Here is a 5,621-nt window from a genome sequence, read left to right as displayed (position 1 = left end):
ATAGAATTGTTTTCCTGGGGCAGCTAAGTGGCACAGTGGATAGAGCTCCAGCCTTGGAATCAGGAGGGCCTGAGTTCAAATCTGGTCTCAAACCAGACACTTGACATTTACTAGCTGTGTGACCCTAGGCAAGTCACTTAACCCCAATTGCCTTGCCCCTCCCCCCAAAAAAAGAATTGGTTTCCTTTGTAATCCTATGTATTTTACGCATTTAAAAACCTTCTGAGAAGGGCTCCATGTATTTCACCAGACCAACAAAGGGACCCACAACACACAAGCACACACACGCACACGCACACGCAACGCACGTGGGTGCACACACATACACACAGGCGCGCACACACACAACCTGGAATAATTATGGCAAAGAGAAAATTCTTAACTAAGTAAGAACTAGAGGTGTTCGTAGAATATAAAGTCGATCATTTTAATTGCACAAAATTGAATGTCTTTTGCATGAACAAAATCTCCACAGCTCTAATAAGAGGGATGAGTAAATTATCCAAATAAAGTACATGCCATCAGGCAGAGCCAATGTATGGGCTTGTTTTGCTTAACTCTCTTACAAGAGAGTATTTTAGGTGCGTAGGAGGGAAGGGAGTCATTAGGAAGTGACGGCAATACGATAAAAGCATGAATCAACACTTATGTTTTAAAAAGGATGACCTGGCGTCGTCTAATCCACGGGATGGAGAGGTGGGAGGGTGGTCCTCTGTTAGCAGCTGCTAAATCTTGAGGTTCATAGGGGCATCTCACAAATGCTTGCTGCAGGAGTGCAACGATGCTCCCTCCTGGAGAAGCTAAGAGGTCACAGAGACATAGACACAGAAAGCAATAGTAACAACAGTAGCTTACGTTTCTGTAGCATCTGCCAGTTCCCACCCTCTCCATCCACTTGTGTGGGGGACCATCTCCAGTCATCCTCATCTCAATCTGGCTGCTAGATGCAGATGGTTCCGAAGGAGAAAGAGAGGCTGGTGACTGCCCAGCCTTCACTCACTCAAATCTGATTCACTTGCGTGTCATGGCATCACCTCCCTGATGTCATGGTCCTCTTTGAGAAGGAAGGACAAACAAACCATCTGCTTGTTCCACGTTCCCGTCATTATTCTGCATATCTGTTCATGGCAAAGTCTGGCTGTCCCAGAAAGCCCCCCTCTCCCTACAATTCTATGTTTTAAGACATACACAGTCCTTTCCTTACAACAACCTTCTTAGATGATTGTGTTCATGTTCTTATTGTCCCTACTTGATAGATGAGAAAACTTAGGCAGAGAGAGAGGTTAATTCACCCAGAGTCAACGACTGACTAGGAAGTAGCAAAGCTAATATTAAAATACTGGCTTTACCAGCTCTCTCGTTCTGTCCTTGGTGCTAGCCTTCGCAATTATGATACAGATGAATAGATCAGAATAAGTGCATGGGCAAGGCACAGTCATGCTGTGGAACAGTGGGGAAAACAATGCGGTGAAAGTGAGAGTCCCTGGGTTCCAGTCTTGGCTGTAGCATTTATTGGCTCTGCTGGTACAGTGGATAGAGCACCCAGCCCTGAGTCGGGAAGACTGGAGTTCAAATCTGGCCTCAGACACTTACTATCTCTATGACTCTGAGCAAGTCACTGAACCCTGTTTGCCTCAGTTTCCTCATCTGTTAAACGATCTGGAGAAGGAAATGGCAAACCACTCCAGTATCTTTGCCAAGAAAATCCCAAATGGAGTCACAGAGAGTTGGACGTGACCGAGAAATGACTCAATAAATTGTCTCTGAAATAGAGTTTCCTCATCTATGAAATAGAAACAATATTTGTAACTCCTTACCTCACAGGGGTACTGTAAGGATTAAATGTAAATGAAACACAGGCCCCTTGAGGGCAGGAACAGTTTTCATTTTGGTCTTTGTGCAGCCAGCCCAGTGGTTGCCAAATAAATACCTGTTGAATTGAATTGTATGGTATCACATTAAAGAGTCATACAAAGTTCTGAAGGCATGAAGTATTATAGAAATTCAAGCTATTGCTATTATCAATACTCAGAGAATAAAGGGATCAAATCCTTCTAAAAACATGTGGGAAGATTTCATGGAGAGACCTGTAAATCAGGCTAATGAGAAGAATTTTCATATTAGTCATAATATCCTTTGACTTCAGTTTCCTCATCTGTAAAGTAGAAATAATAGCATCAGCTCTGTTCACCTCACTGCTCCTATTTGATCCATCCTGGGGACATTAGGGATTTCTAAGATGCCTGCTGCTTGTTGTCCTTTGTGCTTAAAGAAGACCAAAACGGCATTAGTATGTTGGAGTCAAGGTACAGTGTGACCAACCGTACAAGCTTGGAAGGCTCTAACACAGGTCAGACACAAGTAATCCATATGAAAATCTGGAGTGCCGATGACTCTACATTTGTGCATCTTGTGTTTCCTATGAGCTACTGCAATTCTGCTTTGCTCATAGAGCTCAGCACCTTCTTTGATTGCAGGCATGCCATGATGGGCAGTTCTATACCAGAGTCTCCCATATCTCACAATTGATTCCAAAGTTCTTCAGAGACACCTTGAGAGTGTCCTTGTATTGCTTCTTCTGACCTTTGTGTGAGCACTTTCCCTGTGTGAGTTCTCTGTAAAATGTTCTTTTAGGCAAACAAACACTTGGTGCTGGAACAACGTGGCCAGCCTGTCAGAGTTGCACTGTCTACAGTAGAGTTTGAATGCTTGGAAGTTCAGCTTGAGAAAGGACTTCAGTGTATGATACCTTGTCTTGCCAGGTGATCTTCAGAATCTTCCTAAGACAATTCAGATGGAAGTGATTCACTTTCCTGGCATGGTGCTGGTACATTGTCCAGGTTTCACAGGCATACAACAATGAGGTCAGCACAATGACTCTGTAAACCTTCAGTTTGGTAGTCAGTCTAATACCTCTTTTCTCCCACACTTTCTTTAGGAGCCTCCCAAATGCTGAACTAGCTCTGGCAATGTGTGTATCAGCCTCCTCATCTGTGTGGATATTCCTAGAAAGTATATTGCCAAGGCAAGCGAACTCATCCACAGAATTCAATTATTTCTACGTTTGCTGTAGCCAATGGTTCTATGTGTGGATGGTGTGGTGCTGGCTGGTGGAAAATCCATTTTTTTCTTGGCGTTAATTGTCAGGCCAAAATTAGCACAAGCAGTAGAGAATCAATCCATACATTGTTGCACATCAGCCTCAGAGGCTGTATTGAGCAAGCAATCATCTGGGAATAAAAAGTTATGCACTATCTCTCTCTCTACTTTAGTCTTGGCTTGCAGCCTTTTCTAATTAAATAATTTACCATCAGTCTGGTAGCTGACCTTCTCATTCTCATCGAAGGCATCTGACAACATTGCTGAAAACATCGTGCTAAAAAGCACAGGAGCGAGCACACAGCCTTGCTTCACTCTCCTGGTGGCTGGGAAAGTTTGAGAGCATCGTCCATTCTTCTGAACCCAGGCTGGCATGATGTCATGGAACCAAGATGCCTGTACTCTAGGTATGGAAGCAAGAATCCAAGCAGTGGTTCTTAGGGTCTCCCAGTGAAAGAATCTAAGGGTTATCTAAGGGCAGTCCAAGAAAAAAAAAGCCAAAGAGTCATAGGACTATAAAATGTCAGAGCTAAAAGGGATGTTGGACATTTTTTACTGAGTAGGGAACTCAGACCAAGTGAGAGGAAATGCCCACTTCACAGTTACTTAGTGATGAAGCTGTGATCAGCACATTGCCTGACAAATGATAGATGCTTAAGAAATATTTGTTGATTTATAGGAACAAGCATTCATTATTTCATGGCACCCACCCCCACCCCCACCGAAAGCCATTTTACAAATGTGATCTGGAACAAAGTCCTCCATGAGCAGAACCAGATCTTGAAACCAGTTATCTCAAAACAGAGTAAAGAACAGAGTACATCCAGCGACACAAGGTAGCTGAGTGATTTTCGTCATATATGTATGGTTATACAGTTATGGCATATGACTACAACCATGAATCAGTCTTAGAAAATATGTTATCATAGAAAATAGTCATGGAAAATATGGCTCAGAGATAAATGAAAAAGGCCAGAGGTATCTATAGTCATGAGTGTGTTAGAGCTGACTCATGAGAGCTGATTGTTAAATTTTCAGTGTGAATATTTATACTTCTGAAATTGGCAATGACTAAATATCAAGATGCGATGTATTGTTTTGTTAGTCGGCTAGACTTAAAAAAGTGATGGAAAAAACACTAATGCTGCAGATTGAAATTAAGTGTTTCATGACTACCTTTTTTCCCTGCCAGAGAGCTGGTTGTTAAACATGTACCAGCCTACCCTTGCTTATAGTCACATATATTAGAAAAGGTTGTTTAAGAAGGCTTGGGAAGTTGGAGACAAGGTAGACATCAAACTACATCATTAAACAATCAAATGGACTGTTTATTATCTTGGCTAAGAATTGACTGGTTATTGATGTAAGAGTCATTTCCAAATAAGCCAACTTGTATAGTCAGATCATTGAATGGTTAGAGCTAAGATCAAAATCAATACCAAATTAGAAGAAAGGATAAAGGTGAGAAGGCATTGTGTGCAATTATAATATCTCCAACCAAACCACTTGGAAAGTGGGACATGGATACGAATGAATGCACTGATACTGGTTACCACCATTCTTTAGAGGTTAGTTGACATAAAGCAACTGCAGCAATGAGGAGACCTAGGAAGGACAAAAACTACTTTAATCAGCAAACATTTAATTTCTTTGCAAAATAAAACAGAAGTCAGACAAGGGCAATGTTAGTTTATAATAATGCTCAATTACAAAATCTTATGGATGAGGAAGATGAAGGATTCTGAGGAATTTTGCTTCCAAAACATTGGAAAGCATTGAAAGTGCAAGTGAGCCAGCCAAATCATCCCAAGGGTATTTGTAGATTTCATTCAGTTCTACCCCATGAGCATTTAGTTAGTGCCTACTATATAGTGTACTACCTGCGGAAGATGCAAAGACAAAAATGAAACAATTTTTCACTTTTTAAAAAAAGTTATTCCAAATATTTTAATGAGAGTTCTGTGCAAGGCATTTAAAACACCAGTTTGTGAGGATAAACTCTGTTGGAGAGAGAGAATACAGAATGCAGGCAGCCACAGAGCTGAGGAATATTCTTGATTTGGGGCAGAATCTGAAAGGCCACTGTTTTCTGATCAGCCTTGCGCTGCTCCGTCATCTCCCATTTCTCTTTTTCTGTGTCAAAAATCTCTCCTTCTTTGTGTCCAGGTTTGTTGAGGGCCGATCTTAAGAGTCTGATAAGGGTTTAAGATCCAAGGCAGAGTTTGACCTCTGCTCAGGCTTTCACCCCAAAGGGCTCAAGGATTAAGTGGTACGGCTCCCCAAATTCCTTCCTGATAAAGAGGTCTCTGAGACATCCCTTCTCTCTCTTTGAACCTTAGGTTTACATATTTACTCCTCTATGCAGGTGGCGCCTAGGTGCCTGGGAAAACCTTGGAATCTACAGCCCAATCTAGGAACCCTGATAAGGAGGAAATTCATGATAGTTACATTCTCAGCAGATGTTAGGCTAGATTTTCCCTATATATTCTGTGCCCTCAGATGAATAAACAGAGTCAGTAATT

The sequence above is a fragment of the Phascolarctos cinereus genome, unplaced genomic scaffold (assembly GCF_003287225.1).
Source record: "Phascolarctos cinereus isolate Bilbo 61053 unplaced genomic scaffold, phaCin_HiC Scaffold_9;HRSCAF=440, whole genome shotgun sequence".
Taxonomy (NCBI): Eukaryota; Metazoa; Chordata; class Mammalia; order Diprotodontia; family Phascolarctidae; genus Phascolarctos; species Phascolarctos cinereus.
The sequence above is the reverse complement of the archived record's forward strand: the minus strand, read 5'-3'. Positions refer to the sequence as shown.